Source organism: Uloborus diversus, chromosome 9, assembly GCF_026930045.1.
Source record: "Uloborus diversus isolate 005 chromosome 9, Udiv.v.3.1, whole genome shotgun sequence".
NCBI lineage: Eukaryota > Metazoa > Arthropoda > Arachnida > Araneae > Uloboridae > Uloborus > Uloborus diversus.
In genome coordinates, this window is record NC_072739.1 from 91,558,663 (window position 1) to 91,579,937 (window position 21,275).

Genomic DNA, 21,275 nt, shown 5'->3' on the forward strand with positions numbered 1-21,275 from the left:
TTTTTTTATCTACTTTCTTATACGTACAGTTGATTCGTTAAAAACAAATAGCTTTAAAGATAAAGGTGTATACTGATGCAAGTCATTTTTTAAATTTATACACATGTCATAATACGAGTATTTTGTGGTTTAACAAAAATATTTTTTTCATAAAATAAGTGGTACAGTTTTTGTAATCAATATTTTCAGTATTAATTGAGATTTACGAATGCCCAGGGTAGTATTTATTTAGTTAATGGCAGGCATGTTTTTATTTTAAATGTTTAAAACAATTCGTCGGGTGCACGCGAGGTAAAGTGAATATGACAAAGGCAAATAGTTAATTTCGTTTACCTATTCACTCGCTTATAAAATCACTTATGTGTGCATTCATTATATTATTCACTTTCATTCCTTCCTGTATTAATTCACTTATTTATTCATTAGTTAGCTCATAATCTTATTTATTCATTTATTCACTTATATTCTTATTTATTTACTATTGTATTCACTCTCATTCCTTTTTCTCAAACATTAATTAATTTATTTATTTCATTATTAGTTCATTGTTTCAATATTTGTTCATTTATTCATTCACTTCTTTCAGTTATTTATTAATTTGATGAAAAATATTTGAAATAAACAAATAGAAAATATTGAATGATAAAAATATTTTATTATACGAGAAACTTTCTCGTTCACTTATCCGTCGTCGGACTTTGGATACCATTTTTCTTTTGTGAACTGATGAAGGGATTTGTTTTCATAACCTTGAAATAGCTGTTTGCAGAGTTTTTTTTAAAAAACTCTTTTTAATTGATTTTAATTGTACATGTATACACGTTACTGTATTTTTAGCCAACCATAATTAGTCTCACTGCAAACCAGGGTCAAAAATAATCTCACAACGTAAGCAGGATATACTACAGTTATTAATTTTATTTTTCTGAAACTAAAAAAAAAAAAAGCTTATAATTGTAATATTGAAATGGTCTGTTGTTTTATTACATCAATATGTTCCGAGTTCTTTGATTTCTTATATCTAATGAGCCTAACTAAACTGGTCCATTAAAAAAGCTATAACTTGAAGACCAATTACTTCTTACAGTTATAGGAGGTTCTAGTTTCTACTCGTCATAATAGTTCTAAATAACAACAAGTAAAGCAAAAAAATAAATTAAATGAGCAGTAGAATCTTCTGCCTAAGTATCGTTTGAAGCTTCAATTGTAAAAAGCATCACGTGCTGAAACATTGATGTTTTAAATAATTAGTACCTACGTAATAATCTTTGGAAAACTTTTTCCGTTACGTCATTTTTAACTGTTTCCATAATGCATAGAATAAAGCTCTAATGCTCGTTCCACATTTTTCTGATATTTGTTAACTATAATCTAAATTAAATTCAAATTCATTTTTCTCTCTATTCTCTCTCTCTCTTTCTGGATATGTGCGCGCTCTTGCGCACGCACGTGTGTGTATGAGTGATTGTGTGTAGTGACCAATTTCTATAATACAGTGCAGTTGAATATATATGATAATCATTGTCTCATAAATTTAATACCTATTCTATGTTTGATACCTATTCTGTGTTTGAAGCATTCTATGTTTTTTTTTTTTTTTTGTGCATGTTTATCTTTCAGTTTTTCTTATATTTATTGAAAATATATATATATATATATATATATATATATATATATATATATATATATATATATATATATATATATATATATATATATATATATATACATATATATATATATACATATATATATATATATATATATATATATATATATATATATATATATATATATATATATATATATATATATATATATATATATATATATATATATATATATATATATATATATATATATATATATATATGCATTCATTTTTTGCTAAAACCGTTTTCAACTTATGTCCTTACTGCATGAACTTGATTATAAACAAAAATATTTCCATAAAACAAGACGTACAGAAAATGAAACAAAAACGTATGTCATCGCTTTCTAAAGTTTCTCCATAGATTCCAATTCATTTTCCTTTCGCCTCTTCAGAGGAGAGAGGTTATTCTTTTTCAAACCTGTTGGATAAAATATCGAGAATTTTAATTCTTATTGTCACCTAAACTTCTATCATCGGTGCACTTATGAGAGAGGGGGGTGGGGGAGACTGAGAAGACAGCGAATCGTTTGGGGCCCAGTGGTAGAACGAAAAGAGAGAGGAAAAGAAAAAGCGCGTGCTGTCTTGGTGAGGAAGGCATGTCGGGTCAAATGGTCTTGACCTCATTGGAGGTACTTAAAAGGGTGGCTAGACGAGACGCACTTTGCTTTCAGAGGGATAGCGGTTCCAAGGAGCTCTATGGAATGCCAGGAAATATTCGTTTTCTGACATAATTTCATGAAGGATGTTTTACTCTTTGCAATACAATACCAGAGGTGTTCCCATAGGATATACTCCATGTACGCCGTATAATCTCAAACATTTTTCAGACACATAGCGTATACCCTCAAGCTTCAAAAATTTTCATTTATTATTCAGATTCTATAAGTAGCATTTTTAAATTTTCCTAAAGCAATGAAATGATTTAGCTACCGGTTACAATTTTTACCGAGGGACCCTTATAGCTGCACATAAAGAGTTGTTATTAATCGTTACAGTGGTACTTAATTAAAGTTAATTTTCGAAACATAAGGAAAATATGACAATTTTACTTTTACCAGTTTTTTCTTTCTCCCTGGAAAACCCGGAACTCTATCATCTTTGGGTTATACCCTCAAGAATTTCTGAACATATTATAAACAGTGCTGGTAAAAAAAATTGCATCACCCACGCATTTTCACAACAATGGGATTATGTGAGAAGTTTTGATCGACCGATTAACGATGAATGTATGTGAAATTTTGCAAAACTTATGAAATAAACATTTAACAGCAGGAATCCGATAATTGTTTACGTAGATCGGGGCTGTTTCCGGGCCAAGGCAAACTGCTGACCCCATGCTCATTTTTCCATTTCTGAACCTGCGTGTGAGTTTAGAAAAAAAATCATTTAACCTAATGTCAATTTAAGTCTAATGGCAGGATAAAGGTTTTTAAACTGTTGCTTACTAATTTTGCCCTATGGCACGGAGCAGAATCATCCTGGAAAATGATGTTTGGAACTGAAGTAAAGTGATCCCGGGTAGTAGGAAGCAATTTCTCCTCCAAAAGCCAATATACAACTGAGCGTTTACTGTTTCTTGCACAAAGTGAAGCCCACCAACTCCTTTATCAGAAATACATCCCCAAATAATCTGGGACACGGGATGTTTGACTGTGTGTTGAATACAGTCGGGATTATATTCCTCTCCTTTGCGGCGCGGGTGATGCAATTTTTTTTACCACCACTGTATATGATCGCATACATATACTGTGCATAGTGGATTACTGGGAGTATACCCTCAGAAAAATTGATGGGGACATCACTATACAGTACAACATCGTTATTCGGGCTAAATAAAACAAAAGGCAATCCGAAAAATCGAAATTCCGGATAATGTGTCTGGTATTGATAATAAACCAAACAAATCCTTAATAAGAAGACTTGACGAAAACAATGTTATGTTAAAAAACTACATAGTGTTTTCATGACATTTTTCAAAACAATGAAAATGATTTTTCACATCATTCTTTAAGGAAGAATCGGTTCACTGTCTTCTGTTTCAAATACGTATGGTATTTAAATTAAGCACGGTCATGTTTTAGCCTTAATATATCCAAAATAAAGATCAAATGTTTAGAATAGGGAAAAACTAGGAAGGTTTGACCCGCTTTTTACAAGCACATTTTTTTAAAATTTCTTTCTGAATGTTAGAAAATTTCCAAATTAATATTCTTTGTTTCCTTATAATGTCTGGCAACCCTTTGCATTATTATTTTTTATTTAAATTACATATTAATTTTTTTATTGGTATATTTTCAACAGGATCCGAACTGGGTCAAAACTTCCCACTTGAAGGCAGTTTGACTCATCATAAGAGAAGTTTGACTCACAGAGATTAAAAAATGATGTTGGAATAGTTTCATCTGTAACTTATCATTGGATAAAGGAGCTTTTGGACACGGTTACAACATTTTGTTTTAAATCTTCATTTCTTCTCTTTCACATAAATTAATTTACTTTCATGGAATAACAAATATGGTGTAAGAAAGTTTAATTGGTTGAACATTTTACAAAAACGTCTACAATTTCAATGACACATAAGATTGGAAGTCTTTGAAGTAATTATCAACATCATTTGAGAAGTGAAATTGTTTTGAATCAGATTCATTTTCTTAAGACAAATCTAGTCTTCACTATTTTTTTTTTATTCCTGATCTTTTTCTTACTACTTTGAGATACTTTATCTTTTCCGTATTGTGGATCTTTCGACATTAACTTTGCCAAGAGCAGGTGTGAAAATCCTTTACTTTGTCCGTTTTCTATTACATTTGCCTTTTTAAGGTCCTTATTTTCGGGATTTTCATATTATAAAAAAAAGGTACTTAAGTTATGATAAAATAATAACTAGCTAATTATTGAGATAAGTGGAGATGATATCATCATCATATCTTAATAATATTTGCTAACAAATGAGAAAATTAAATTTTAGCTGAGCTTAGCATGATCAGAATAATACATTAACTGGAAGTTCTTCAAATGAATATCAAGGAACTGATTGCAAGTTAAGAATAAAAAAACTCCCTTCATTTGAATCAAAAAAAATTCTTTTTTTATAATAATTAAATGTTGTATACAGTTCACAAATCGTTACACCATCAAATTGAACAAAATGGGAAGGTTAGACCGGGGTCAAACCTTTTGGAATTAACGTGGGTTAAATCTCCCCAAAAAATTGTTTCAGCAAAAAAAAAAAAAAATTAAAAAACATTAATATAAAACGTGAAAGCAAAAATTAAGTACACAGGCCTTTAATATATTAATATGAGTACACAAATATTTCTATTTACTTTTGTGTTTGTTAATGGCGAATAGTACAGGAGACAGGACTTTGAAACGAATCAAAAACCTTTTTGTCTGAAAAACACGTCACATATGATTGCTCCTTAATTCTACTTCAAAATGGCTAGGAAAAAAATAAACTTTTGATTCTACTTGATACCATGCTGCCATACGATGCTCATCAGTCCATTGAATGTTTGTATAGGAAAAAGATATGGTGGGTCAAACCTTTCTAGTTTCTCTAATATATAGTAAACCTCTTGCTGATAAATTAAAAAATAATATCTATGGGAACATACAATTTTAAAAAGTCTACAAATTCTATTCGGAGATTCAGATCAAAGAAGGCGGGATACAAGATTTTCTACTGTATCTAATACATAGAAGAAAAAAGTGTTTTTGAACTGTGAGTTAAATCCCTTGATTGTTTCTTCTTAATTTAATTTCTTAAAAGTACTTCATTTCATAGCGAGCAATTCTTCTGTGTTAATTATAACAGGGAAAATAATGCTTCTTAATAAAGAAATAAATACCTTTGTGCTGAAAAATTAAAAAGTCAGTAATCCAACGTTATTAAGCACAAAACTTGCAAATGATTGCAGACACGTGTTTCGGTGTTACAAGGAACACCTTTTTCAATGCAAAGAAGTGTGAGCTTTTTGGATGAAAAGTCATCCGAGAAAAGCAACACGGTGGAACAGGAGATAGTATAAATATCAAAAAATAGAAATTAAACAAAACAAAAAAGATAAAATGACACATGGAGACAAAATTTATTATATAATTCCATCAAGGAAAAAAAAACCGTTAATAAATTTTAAAAGAAAACCCATAAACAATGCAAAAAGTCCAAAAATGAAACCACTCTGAATAAATTAGCAATAAATTTACCAGCGGGAAAAACTATGAATGGAAGCAATGTATCAAATGGAGAAATGCAGAAAAAACAGACTTTTTAATGCTTCTTAGTTCAGAGCAGTTCCATGTGTAACGGAATGATATTTTTTATTTAAAAAAAGGTTTCGGTGGTTACAGTAAAATTATTTTAATTAAAACTTAAATGTTTTCCCTGCAGATCATAACTAAAGATTGAAAAACAAAGCAGAAAAAAATCGGATTGTTTTTCCCCCAATGATTATGCCAATTCTTTGCTTCGTATGAAAATAACGTTTTTGTGAATTAAGTTTTCGGACTTCTAAGTATAAAACGAAAATTTCATGAATTATGTCTTTTTAATCTTTTAAGTGGTGGATAATTTTAAGATATAGAAGTAACAATTCACAATTCCAGAGCTCGAATACGTTACCTTGCAGTGATTAACAACACTAAAGAAAAAGGTAAACGTTCCATTACACGTGTTTTCTTTGGGGTAAATTACAGGCTTCATACAGTTTATGATGTAATGCAATTTCAGAAGAATAGAAAAGAAACCTTCCCACAAACACGATGAAAAATTACTGTCATTCACTAAGCGTCAAAGCAAGTTATAAGTTACGGCGTGTGCTTGTTTTACCTTTTTCATCCGCCATTAGACAGTGGCTGCAGCGCCCCTATAGTTTATTGGAGTTGCGAATACAAAACTGTTAGTTTGAAAAAACAATCATGCATTGAATTAAAATAATTTAAGTTTGGGGGTATGTTTGAATAGTGAACCGGTTAACCCGTGAGAAAGATTTCATGACGTTTGATGAAGTCAGTTGTTTTTGTTAGTGCAGTGAGTGGCTATTTAATATTTTCCAATCGGCAAGCTATTAGAAAACTTCTGGTTATTCAACAATGAACCCGGCTTAACCGTTGCTCTATTTGAACATACTGCATATGTTGTGACGAAATGACAACATTAATGTCCATTTATTGCACTAAAAAAAACCCCACATTTTTAATAAAAAGTTTTTAAAAAATTTACTTAGCTCATAAACATTACTGAATAAATTATAATGAGAAAAATAGTTTGTAAAAACATTTCAATAAAATTAGTGAAAAAAAGTACATTTTTATAAAATTTGTAATTTTCGTGGAATTGCCGTGCAACGAAATTCGAGGCAAAGTGAAAATGCGTTCGTTCAAAATGAAATAGGAAAATAAAAGGCGTGATTCGTTTCGGTAGGAATATATGCGTAGCTTATCGATATTCAACTGGAGTATGTGTTTTAATGTTATATTTTTCTCCCGTGGTGGAGGGTCATTTGTTGTAACTATATCACACATTTCCATGAAATTATTTATACTTTGGGTAGGAGGACTTTTACTTGATTTTGATTGAGCAACCAAAATTGCTTAATGTGGGCACTTTGTCCAATGCCTGATGGTTGTTAAAAAGAATATTGGGTTTAAGACTGATAGATAGCGAACCACGCCACTGCACGGCCAATGAAATTTATTTGTTCGAAATAATTATTATCGTATGCTTTTTTGTATGTATAAATATAGTGTTTAATTTTATTGTTTTTTTTTATCATTAATATTTTTAGACGATGAATCTCAGAGAGAATTTTTATTCAGTACCAATTTATTGGCAATTTCTATCCGATTGGATAGTTGTAAGCTTTTGTTTTAGTTATTATTTAACTTCAAACCCTTAACTAAGTTGCTTTTGAATAATTTTAAAGCGTATCTAAATCAGATGCTTTTTTCTTTTTTCTTTTTTTTTTTTTTTTTTGAAAGAGGGAGTTTTGATTTACAATTTTCGTCATTATATCATACTTTTTATTACTTCATGGAATACGCTTGCAGATTTGGTAAAATTATGTGTGCATATTTTTCTTAACGAAACGAAGTATATTCTTTTACATTTCCAGAGTGGGAAGCAAAATTTACACACTCTCAAAGAGCTTTAATTTTAAACGTAATAGCACGAGCACGGCCGTGAGGGTAAAACTAGTAATAAAATAAGATGTTTGTTTGTGCGGAGAAATTTCCGAGAAAACAGTAAGGCCTATAAAAACAAGTTAGTACGCAGATGCAGTTTTTTGCCGACCATGTAAACCGTAAAGCTATATTTATGATGGATTAATTGGAAAAAAAGTTTTTTCGTGTTATATAGGATTTTTAGCATTTTTATCCAATGAAACTTGAACTAATTGTTGTGTATTCTATATGTATCTTAAAAAGTAAAGATTTTAGACTGTTTCAACACTAAAAAAAAAATCCGAAACGTTATTGGGTATTTCCGTGTTACGTTTCGGGATTTAAATGGTTTGTATCCACTTCCTGGAAAAATCAAGTATCATTGTCAAAACGTTTCCTGAATTGCTACAAGTCGCACAAATGCAGATTTTTCACTGTTGTAAAAACATATTTTAACTCCCAGTTTAACGATTAACTGAGCGTATTTATAAAGTGTATCGGCTACAGTTCAGTTACGGCCCGTCCACGCTAATTAAGCTCCCAAAGGGAGCGAATAAGTATGGACTACGTTGCTTTGCAAGAATTGCAGGCGAGAAAAATTCTCGTTACTTACCAGCAATTCTGTCCTAGCTTTGGCTATGTTTGCAGTAATGCTCTTGGAACTTCCATGATAAATCAGGAAGATGCCGAGCTATTATATTATACCTACCTAAGTTTACTCGAATTTTCCAGAGACACGACAGACTTTTAATAGGAGCATTTCTGAATTTTTCAGGAGGCTTAATGGATAATGTCAGGAAGATTGCTGAATTTCAGCAAAAAAAGTTCCTGGATTTTGCAAGATATGTTACTGGCAGAAATTGGTGCTCATCAGCTGCCCATTATTTCCCGGGAACGTTCCTGAGTCGTTTTTTACAGTGAATATTTTTGTACCGCTGGATACATTGTATAACTTACAAAGATGTTTATTTATTTTTAACTTGAACTAAACTCTTAAGGAGCATTCATTTTTTCTTAACTGTGAATGTTAAATTAAGTTTCCCTTATACATTGACACAAAAATCATTTCAAATCCTATTAGGTAATTGTCGACTGTTACATTAACGTTCATTATTTTCTTTCTAATGAACAAAATTATTTTACTTTAAGTTTAAGATTACTTTTGTAGCTAAAACATAATCCTAAATGAGTCAACCAATATCTTTGATTAACTTAGTTACAGACCAAAAGAGTAAAAAGGGGATCAACACATCCCGCTCTACCTGATATATAAAGAATCAAAGTTAAATATGCAATTATTGAGGATAAAGGCGGAATAAATTGACAAAAAATAGTTTACCTCAAAAAGAAAATTCAGGTCATAAACGATAATTAGCCATATGTTTCGATTAATATTTTTCATCCGATCATACAAGCATTTAAACTAATCAATTACGACTTTAAATTTATTTAAACTAATGATTTCGACAAACACAAAAGGGTGGACGAGATTACGGTAACGATCATTGACCCCCCTTTAAAATGTTATCAGCTTTGATCCGATCAGTTTTTTATTACCCCTCCGTCTGGCTGTCAACAGCTGTCGAGTAAACATGCAATTATAAATTAAAAACTTTCCTAATAAAGCACATAATTGCCTCATACCACTTTCACTCTGCAAGCCAGGAGCGAGTATTCCATTTTAAGTCGACGGTCATTTGATATTTCGACTGCATGGATATGGGAAGTGGAAACGAGACTGTTTTTCCGGGACACCGAGGCGACAAGTGAATCGAGGCCTGAATTAAAGCAAACGACATCAAACAGCAATAAAAGGAGGGGAAAAAACTAGCAAATGGAGCGATAGTTAGAGAGAATCAAGACTGGATGACAGAGTTATCTAGCTTAAGTGGCAAGGATCTTTTGCGTTCCGGAATGATCTTAAACTGAAGTGTTTGGAATTAATCCCAGTTCAATCAGTTTTTGAAGAAACCTTCAGGGGAAACAAAACAACTGTTGACGTTCTGGCCAATTAAGTTTTCCAAAAGATTTTTTTTTTTTTGAAAAACATCCCGTTTACGACTTTATTTTTCTTTTTCAAATTAGCAGTATTGTCTAATGGGGTCATTTCCAAAATTTTAAAAGTATTTTTTTTCTGAAAGAGCATGCTTAAAAATATAGGATCTGACCTTTTTTTAAAATAATTCAACTAAGTTTAATAATTTAAAAAAATACTTTAATCGGTGCGCTTTCATTGTTTACTCTTGTGTCGTGTGACATCACAAATGATGACGGTCATTGTTGTCCGTCACCAGTCAGTGTTGCCATTCACAGAGCAAAATATTTAATTCGCATCTTTACTCACGTGTACTGGCAACAATATGGTTGATAGCAAGCTTAGAGCGCAATATTTAATTCGCTTCTTGATTATCATAACGTGGTAATGTGGTAGAAAGATGGGCGAAATTGCATCATTTGTGATGTCATCAAGACCACGCCTTGTTTTCAAAATTAGGCATTTCAAAAAATTAATTAAAAAATAACTGTTGGGAAAGTGAAAGTATTTTCTGATCCCATCTTAATTTTTTACTCATTCTATCAATTTCAGTGACTAAAAGTAATACTTTTGACTGAATCAAACAACCCCATTATTCACAGATAAAAATAGGTCAGAGTGAGCTGGTTTTGAAGTAAATTGGTTTTATTTTAGTTATATTTTAAATACTTTCGTCCAAAATACATTAAATTTATGTGGTTTCTTTCTTTTATGACACGTGGGGCAAAGTGAAATAGTTAAGATTACTTACTTTTTTTCAAAATGAATAAATTGGAAATTTTGTCCTGAAAATTACGGCATATAAAGAAAAAAATATATATTTTATAGTAAAACTTGCATTTAAACATTATTTTTTATTTTTAGCAGAAAATTTGTACCTCCAAAAAAGGTTGGAAATTTTTCACTACTCCTCTTCATGGAGTAAGGGAAAAATAAAATATTTTTCTAGTGGAAGTTTTTATTCAATCATTATTAAAGATATTTTTGATCAAATAAATGAGTAAATATGAGAAAGAATGAATAAATGAAAAGGAAATGAAATAATAAACGAATAAATAAATAAATAAAAAGGTTAATAAAGGAGATAAAAATAAGTGAGGGAATAAAATATTTTGTTTGAATAAGAAAATAAGTGAATGAATGGATAAATATATAAGGGAATTATTAAATGAAGGAATGTAAATGAAATAATTAATAAATGGATAGGTAAGTGATTTGGCGAAAGATTAAATAAGTAAATGAAATGAACTTTTTCATTCTTCCCATCGACTTTGCCTCGCATGCACTTGACTAACTGAACAAAGCATTTAAAATGCAAATAAGTTTAATTTTAAACAAATAAATGCTACACTGAATATTAGCAGGTTTCAACTAATATTTAAAATACTAGCTGCGTGCCCGGCGTTGCACGGGATACTTAAACAATGAAAGAGATGTCCAATTGATGTGCTTGTATTACTCTGACATCAGTTTCTAAAGCGCTAAGGATCAAATAAATACGCGTAGTGCAAGGGTTGCAAAACACCTAGAGCTTATTTTTGGCAAAAATCTCTTTAACGTTAATCATAGTTATCATGATACAAGTTATTAGTATTTTCAATTAGCACAAAAGATGAAAATATATGCAATATCAACTATAATCTGTGCTCACGTTAAAATGAATTACATCTGATAGCCTATATCTGAAATATTTATGTACAATTACAATCAGCTTTTTACATAAAATGACACACACTTTTTGGTTGATTACGTGAAACTAAAGCACCAAGACTAAATAAATACCAATAAGCATTAATTTAATACCAAGTCATCAGATTCCAATTTAGCTTTAGTTTAAAATCCTTAAAAACAATCTTTTTTGTTCAACTCTGTTTCACTTAAAGAAATCCAAACAATCTTAATTTAACATGTTCTTTTAACGATACAAACTGTATTTCAAAAATAGAAACAGGAAGGAAAAAGAGAGTTATTACAATTCGAAAACTCACCCATGTGACGGGAAAAGGTCCAACATAATAAACATAATTAGTCACACTTCCTAAATGTACCAAAATATGGGGCCGGTGAACGATAAACTTACACTACAATGAATAAACATAGCTAAAGAAACAACTTTCCTATGCTGAAAAGTGTTAAGAACGTTGAATGTAAAAATAAAAAAAAAAGACAGACGATAAAATAAAGGCTATGTCCGAATAGTGCAACCAATTTTAAACTAATTTAAAATGAAATTCTAGATGGAAACGTTGTTTTAAGATTTGGACAGCAGCCAAAAAATCTCTTTTAAAAGAATTATTAGAATTTTACTTGCTTACCCACATGCAAAATGGCAACAGGGAAGAAATAAAAATTCCTGAATAACGTTATGTTAATTAACGTTTTAATTAATATCTCCGCTAATTAAAGTCGCACAATTACGAGATTGGTCCTATTGTTTTCTTTGGAAAATTTCAAATTGATCGGTGTCTCGTTAAAAGTGTGTGTCATTTTATGTAAAAAGCTGATTGTAATTGTACATAAATATTTCAGATGTAGTCTATCAAATGTAATTCATTTTAACGTGAGCACAGATTATAATTGATAATGCATATATTTTCATCTTTTTGCTAATTGAAAATATTCATAATCGAGAGTAGAATATATGTGTTACTAAATAGTTGAAATATCACTAGATAGGTGGTGCTAAAAAGCAAAGTAAATATTAACATCATTTTACTTTAACCCGCCATTTCACTTTGCCCTACATTCCTCTACTAACATGTACATTCAAAAATGAAAGTTGATTAAGCAATTCATTCGTTCAAAAAACATTCGTTCAACTACTTTATTTTTTTTTTTTTAGAACTAGCAATGCCGTTTAATTATTCAGGTGAATCAACTTTTCTAAACAGTTTGCTACCAAGTAGTTGACTGTCCATTTTCGTTGTGCTCACATAAGGTAACTTAGTTGAATCGTCTTTTCTTCTAATAAACCGAATTTAGCGAGCAGCTACTTCACAGTGCTGCTAAAACTTAACCGAGTTTATTCAACTAGTAGTTTACTCTTGTGTAGAGCAAACGCTTTGCAAAGTCCCAAAGCGTTGAATCAACTAACAAGATAATTCAGCTAATCGGGATATGAATGGTAGCGGCACATAGGCCTGGCGTACCTGATGAGTTGACTGTCGTGTGAAAGACACCATGCGATTCCGTTCCTTTTCTACGTGCTTACACATCTTGATAACAGACGGTACGAAAAATTAATTCAACTGCACTGTAAAAACGATTCAGAAACGTTCCTGGAAAATAATAGGCATCCAATGTGCCCAATTTTTGCGAATAACATATCTAACATAAACCAGGAACTTTTTCCGCTAAAATAAAGCAACATTTCTAAAACTATCCCTAAATCTTTCTTAAGAAGTTAGAAATCTAATCGTTAAAGCTACTCATGTCTCTGGAACCTTCCTGATTGACTAATAAAGCTCCAGAATTACCAATGCAACCATGGCCAAAGCTGAAGCAGAACTGTAAGTAAGAACCAAGCACCCCCTTGCTTGCAATTCTTGCCATGCGAAGCTGCAGCTATCCAGGTACTTATTCGCTTTCATTGGAAGTTTAGCCAACCCGGACGGCCGTAATCGAACTAAAGCCGATACGCACTCATTCAATCTTTAACCCGGTTGTTGAAAATATTTTTTAAAACAGTGAAATGTCTGCATTCGTGCAACTTGTAGCAGTTCAGGAACCTTTTTGGAAAAAATACTAGATTTTATGGGGAAATAGATGAAAACCCGTGAATTCCCGAAACGTTCCATGGAAACATTCAGTTACGTTTCGGATTGTTTTTTACAGTGTGAGGAGGCCTTAATAATGGTTTCCTAGTGTGTCCTTCTCCATCACCCTTTTTATTGATATCTCTTTCTGTATTATTCCGAGCGATTAGCTTGCATTTACTTCCGATGTGCTGCAGATCTCAAGACCACGAGATAGCAGCTTACGTCAGTTCAACAGCAGCAGCGGAAGTTGTGTTACATCATATGATATTAGAAACAAATACGGCAGCTGTTGACGACAAGATATAACCTTATTTGCTTCAAAACTCTACAGCCTTGGATTACAGCATCATTTGTTATTTTCTGCAACCGTACTCAATTCTATTTGCTTAAACCGCACATGTGTTCAAACGCAATAAACCCCGCTCACTGTTAAACTGATTGTTTCACTAAATAGCAAGGAGAAGCTTAATTGCGGATTTAATCAGATTACATAATCTAGCCAGAGGGTTTTTCTTTTACAAACCACTGATCAAACGCAAAGGTACTTAATGCACGAAAGTTCTGGCTCTTATGTAAAAGACGTACGCAAAACGATGCAATTTGGTCATTTGGACGTATCTATAGCGTGCTGTCCTCCCAACTGAACAAACATAGATTAATGCTAAAAGATAGGCTGTTAGGGATATACTTAGCATTGATTTGATGGTCATTGCTTTAATGGTATTAACTTTTCTACTTCGTGTTACTTAGTTTTTTTTTTTTTTTGCTAGATAATTGATACTGACCCGTGATGAGTAACAAACTCTTGTAAAAATAAATAAATGATCCAGAACATGATCTGATTATTTTCATCCAAAACCACGCTTTTGAACTGGGATGAACAATAAGGTAAGATCTCGCTCATACACTATAAAGAAAATTTAGGAACGATTCTGGTAAATAATGTACAGCAAATGTACCTAAATTCTGCCTGTAATATAGCTGGCAAAAGAACAGAATAGTTTCCCGCTAAAAGTCATGAGATGAAAATTGAAGAGTTGAATCAACTAAACAGTTGATTCAACATTGTTGGATGATAAATATGAAATAACAACGTTAATAGGCATAAATTGCAGATTACTGCAGACACGTGTTTCGGCGAAACAAGGAACGCCTTTTCCAATGTAAAAGGAATGAGCTTATGGATGAAAAGACATCCCACAAAAAGCTTTTGCCATCCATAAGCTCATTTCTTTTGCACTGAAAAAGGAATTCCTTGTAACGCCGAAAGACGTAACTGCAGTAATCTGCAATTTGTGCTTTTTGATGGTGTTGCTTCTTATTTTACGTTTTAGCACAAATTTATTCATTTAACTCATACTGTGAGTTTTATTTTTTTTTTAATTTTTTAGAACTTTTTTAACGTAAAATATTTTTGTGATGTTTGAAGTAATTACTTAACATGTAAAAATAATTTATTTGAAATAATTTAGAATGAAAATCTAGTAAGGGAAGGTAAGAAAAAATGAAATAGTTAAGGTAATTTACCTTTTTCGAAACGTATACAGATTAGAAACTTGTTTTGAAAATTCATACATAAGAATACATAATGAAAGTAATGTATCTATAATGAAACGTACATAACGTTGTTTTTCATTTTTGGCAGTACATTTGTACTTTCAAAAAAATGTTGAAAAGTAGTGATTTTTTTATCAGGCAATGTGTAAAATAAAATATTTCTTTTTTAGTTATCACAATATTTTTGATCAAATGAATGAGTAAATGAATGAATGAATGAATGAATAATGAAACAATAAGTGAATAAAACGATTAATTAATGAATATATGGGGGAAAATAAATGAGAGAATAAAAAAGTTAATAAATAATAAAATAAGTGAATCAATGAGAATATATAACTGAATTAATAAATGATGGAACGTAAATGAATCCGATAATGAATGAATATATAAGTGATTTAAAAAATGAATGAATAAGTCAGAGATATGAAGTATTTCACTACCCCGGCTGTACCTGACAAAGTGTATCAAAAATTTAAAATCGAAACATGCTGAATTTAACTAAATAATTAGTGCACTGGTTATCAGTAGATCTCAATTAATACTTAAAATGTAAGAAACGAAAACTGTATCACTTTACTTCGACAGTGAATTTTTTTTCCTGTCAGAACACAAAATATTACAAAATGTGTATCAAATTTTTCAAATGACTGTTATTTTTATATAACTTGATCTTTTGAGTAATTTATTATTTTTTTTATTGGAATCCATTCTACATTTTAGAGCTTAGATAAAATATCAGTAGATGGGTGGCACTGTAAACTGAAAATATTTTACCATTTCACTTGCCTCGCTATTTCACTTTACACCACAATTCCCTACTAGTAATGAATGTTATATGATCTATGTTTTTACATGGGAACTAAGCTCGTTTTGCTCTTATCTTCATGTCTACATTGCTTTCTATAATTTACTCTATAATATTAAAATCGGAAATTATGTAATTAATTTTTCTTAGTGAATCTCTTCCTAATATTTTCTTGTGCAGTGTCAGTTTGTGTTAAAATTGAGTTTACACACAAAAATTCTAAAAATTTTGTATTTCACTTTTAATGTTTCCTCCAACGTTGATTTTTTTTCTTTCATTTTTAGACATTTTTTTTTTTCATTTTTACTTATAAAGCCACAAGGCACCAAAGATATTTGCCTAGCGAAAGTAAATATCAATAGTGTTTGCTCGTAAGAGTATGAAAAAAGGAAAAAGGAAAAGAAAAGAAAAATAATTTTAAAACATCTCAAGCAAATTAAAAATATGACCTAAAAGTTCTTTATTTTTTGTTATTTTAGGAAGATTCCAATGAGTTTTTTTGCAGTTTTATTTTCAAGCGATTTCAATTTGTAATTTGTTCTGTTTGAATTTGGTTTTCATTTATATCAAAATGTATGCTTTCCTTTTCAAAGTTAGTTTTTATGTATTCCTCAAACCGTGAGAATATATAAAAATAAAAGTGAACTAAAAATATATATACTTTTTTCAAAGGCACTTCACTTATGAAAAAGGTCAGAACTCATGATAAAACATTTTATCCAACGATTACAGAAATTTGAAAGAGAAAAAAGAAAAAGCTTAGATAAATAGCTGCCAAAGCGAATTTTTCAAAATAATTCAATTTCTTAGCAGGTGAGCATGAATATTTGTAAATCAAGCAGGATGCCAAGAAATAATGATTTAGTAAACCAAAAATTTTTTATGGTTATAATTTTTTAAATAACTTTGTTGAGAGTAAAACGGATACCGATTTGTTCTCGCGAAGGAGAGAGAGAGAGAGAACACCATTTGTATAAAATTTTACGTAATTTATTCAAATTTTTTCCGCTTCATAATTAATTGGAAAAAATTAAGTTTATATTAAATAAACGACACATTTTTAAAATATCATCAACAAAACCATATACTACTCCTTCATCCGCAATTATTTCGGCAATGATTCTTGACTCCTTTCGGCAAAATTCGGAAGCCTTCGGTAGCAATAATCACTTACCTGATCTGCCGATTATGTTCCATATCAGATTGCGACAACATTGAGAGGACACTTTAAGAGAAACACCCCCCTCTAGCAAACCCAACGGTTCGTGTTCTTCGGATGGAGATCGTTCCGGCAACTCCTTCTACTCGGAACCCCCGCAGTTTTCGTTCGCCCACGATTTTTACAGTCGATTTTTTTTTGTCCTGAGCATTCGTTGTCGATTTCTTTTAGTCGTAGCGAGGCGTGTTGATAAAGTTGCAGCCACATTTAAATGCTGCAGCAGAAGATCTGATTATACACGGATAATCACGTGCATTTGTTTATAATTTTGAAAAAAAAACTAACTTTTAAATTCTGCGATTGGCAACAACCTGTATATGCCGACATAATCCATGGGTTTTCAAACTTTTTATATTTCAAGGGTTTTGACCCAGGAGGGAAGGGCGTCATGACGCATATTACACCGTTGAAATTTTTAGAGAGGGTTGTTTTGAAGGGTATTTTTCTTTTGAGTGTTGAGTCTTGAGCGGGGCGGAGGGATGTGCCCTTGCTCTTGGGGGGGATGAGCACTTTTTTATATCCCCCTCCTTTATTTTTTTGCTAAGAGTCTCGATAATCGACATTTTAATATTTGACTTAGTAAAATATTTTTGTTTAAAAAAATGGATCTTTTACTACTTCAAAATTTTATTCAACTACTATTTCTTAAAATTTTTAAAGAAACTCACGAAAAAAGAATGGTTTGCTCAAGCATAAAAGTAGTTTCCTAAATTAGTAGTTAAAATTGTGAAGTATATTATTATTATTCAACAAATATTTACACATTCTATTGTTTTATTAATTTCCATTAACAATTGTACAAGGAGAAACATAACATAAGCGAGCTGAAAATTGTCACAACTTTCTAATATGAGTCAAATCTGCCAGGAAAGTCATAATAAATAATCACTACTTTCTATTTATTGCGAAAAATCCCTTTTAATAATCTTTATACAACAAGAAATATGTTACGTGTTAATTAAGGAATACTTCTTATGACCCAAATTTTGAGCACATAAAATTTAGGGGTTATTTTCTGTTTATTTAAACTGAAGTTTTATTATTATGATTGGTGGTGGAGGTGTTGTTCGTGTTATTATTGTCGCAATTAACATTACTCGTTAGTGCTATATTTATTATCATTCTCATCGCCATCATCATTGTAATTATTATTATCGCTGTTTAGATAACTAATTATTGTTGTTACTACTATTATTATTATTCATTGCTATTATGATCGTTAATTATTATTATTATTATTGTCGTACCGTCATCATCATCATTTTTATGATTATTGTTGTTGCTATTATCATCAGTATTACAATCGCCAGTTATTACTATTGTTGCAATTACGATCGTCAATTATTAGTGTCATCATCATCGTCGATTGTACTGATACATATCTGCCGTCATTATCATTATCGTCATCATCGTTATCATTATTTTTATTATCACCATTGCGACCATTTAGTATTATTATTATTATTATTACTTTTCTTATTATATTAATGCTCTTTTTATTAAAATGTTCATTGTTTTCGTTATCATTTTACTGTCACTTTTAGTACAGCAAAATGTACTTAAAAAACTTATTCGTTACAATTTTAAAAACTTTAAAATCCTTTACGAAAAAAAAAGTTTAGATTTTTCAAAGTTGAACACTTACATCAATTTAATCACACATAATGCCATTCCTAATGTGATATTTTGGTAAGGATTGTTACGACAATGTTAAGGAATAATTATTAATGTTAACTTGCCTTAGGTTCACAACACAGTCAAAGTGTTATATATTCAGAATGTACTAAATTAGTTCAAGTAGAATTTTTTGGTCTAATGCTTTCGAGCAATCAAAGTTAATATTCATTCAGGAAAAATATTTTAAAATTTTTAATAAAATCAGAAATGAATTCTCATGAAAAACATAGGAAATGATAACTATTGACCACTAGTGCTTGTGTCTTTATTAAAAAAATATATAGGGTTAGCATAAAAGAATATCCCGGTTTTAAAAATTTATATTTCATAAACTATTACACTTACCACTATAACCGATACATAAAAATAAAGATAAACTATCCAAGTTATTTTTTCACTCCCAAATGTTCGATGTGTGTGCTTTTAGTAACACGACACACATCTATAACTTACATTTTGGAGTTTTCAGTGTCAAATTTTCGTAATGCAACAGATATGCGATCTTTCAGTTCTTGCACTGTTGTAGATAATGGTGGTGTATAACTTTCTTTGACAAAACCTCTTTTAAAAAATCACGTGGTTAGGTTTGGGGAACTGGCTGGCCAACGCATAAAGAGTAAATCATCATCATCACCTGCACGGCCAATCCAGCGTTGCGAAACGTCAGTGGCGCAGCGAAGTGGGGGAGTTTGGGGGTAAAAACCACCCCCCAAAGATCTTGATTTCAACATATTGTTATCAGTCCTAAAACACTACTTAGTACACGTGTAAGGACTGTTGTGACCAAAAAACCCCGTCCGGAAGTAATTTCTGGCTGCGCTAGTGCGAAACGTGAACGTTTAAATAGTTATTTGTGTTCAAAAAACTTCCAGTTTATCTTTATTTTTATGTATCATCTTTAGTAGTAAGTGCAATGGTTTATGAAATGTACATTTTTAAAACCGGGATATTATTTTATGCTAACCCTGTATTTTCCACTTCCACTGAAAACCTGCATGTAAACTAAGCAATCAACGGACCAATCCTTCCCCACCTCAGAGAATAAATTCTGGCTGCACTAGCGGTCACTAAAGATCACTTCTTCCGTTTTTATGAGAATTTATTTATGCTTTTGTTGAAATTCTAACTATTGCTATCTGAATTAATGTTAAGTTTGACTGCTCAAAAAAACGAGAAACGTCAGTGATGTTGGACACAAATAGGAGAGAATTTCAAAACTTTAGATTTCTTTCCACAATTCGTACTTCGATATCAACAGTGATCTCACACTTGAAGATCTTTCAAATTTTACACTTCAATGCAATAAGGTTATGGATTCTGAAGAAGTAAAGTTATTGGGAAATCCTCCAAAGTTGAAAAAAAAGCCTGGATCGGCTAAAGGCCCAATATCATGAACACCATCTGCAAACTACAAGGACAGGGAGCTCATAGTAAAACCCTTTGCCAGCATGAAATCATTCCTCGGCAGCAACTTAAAAAAAATATGGACAAGAAAGAAAATGATTCTTATTATACTCGAAGAACGCTTTGGATCGTGGACAGCAGTGGTGCAAAAGCGCCAAGGAAAAGAAGTGGAAGACGGAAAAAAAGACGTCCCGCAAACAACAGTTGATGAAATTGGTGGACTCAAAGCTATGGGAAACCAAGAGCCACAGCAGAGGGAGAATAAAGTTCATCATGGAATTGCCAAAAGTAACCTTCAACAGGAATTTAATTTATTAAAAATTTGGGCACATAAAAACATTCCCTGATAAGCTAAATTGTCAAAATATCAATTACAATCAATTCGGTTTACGATTGCAAAATGAAACATGATAAAAGTAAATAATAATTAAAGAGAAATTAAAATGAGTCTGTATGTGTCTGTCTTTTAAAATAACTGCTTGAAATATAATACGTTATATATCTTTTGTTCGGGAATTTTCTGCTATAAGCACGTTATTTATGGCATTTTAAACCTTGGCGATTATTTTTCATTTTATTCATTGCAAACATCGATATTTCGAAAACATCAACATCGATGTCGCACCCTTAGTAGCTATTGTTAGCATAACGACTCTAAACAACTGAAAACTTTGCTTTCGATTGAAAGTTTAAAATTTTTGTAGCTATTCGATAAATACATACAATTACTGTACTTTTCTTAATAACTACATATTATTTTTCTGAAGATAGTATCTTGTACTTTTTGTAGTTCATAAAGCAGATGAATAAGGTTATTTTTCCTGCAGTTTATATGGTTATTTGAGCCATTTCGGTTCTTAAATGGAACAAAGGGAGGGAAAATTCATTGAAGAGGGAAGAAGGTTGCATAAATAGTGAGGGGAAATGATACAAGATACAAGTGTGCTCTTTTGAAAGTCAAGTTTAAATTAAAAACTTATATACTATTCCTATATTGC

The 21,275-nt window shown here is 31.1% G+C and overlaps 1 long non-coding RNA gene across 1 annotated transcript in view; it reads right to left on the reverse strand.

Moving 5' to 3' along the window:
• The window catches only part of LOC129229841 (uncharacterized), a 197,072-nt gene extending 179,852 nt beyond the window's left edge, over positions 1 to 17,220 (reverse strand). Inside the window, exon 1 of the long non-coding RNA XR_008581117.1 lies at positions 17,152 to 17,220. This is a non-coding gene — a long non-coding RNA (uncharacterized LOC129229841). The remainder of the gene's footprint in view (positions 1 to 17,151) is intronic.
• Positions 17,221 to 21,275: the final 4,055 nt, after the last annotated feature.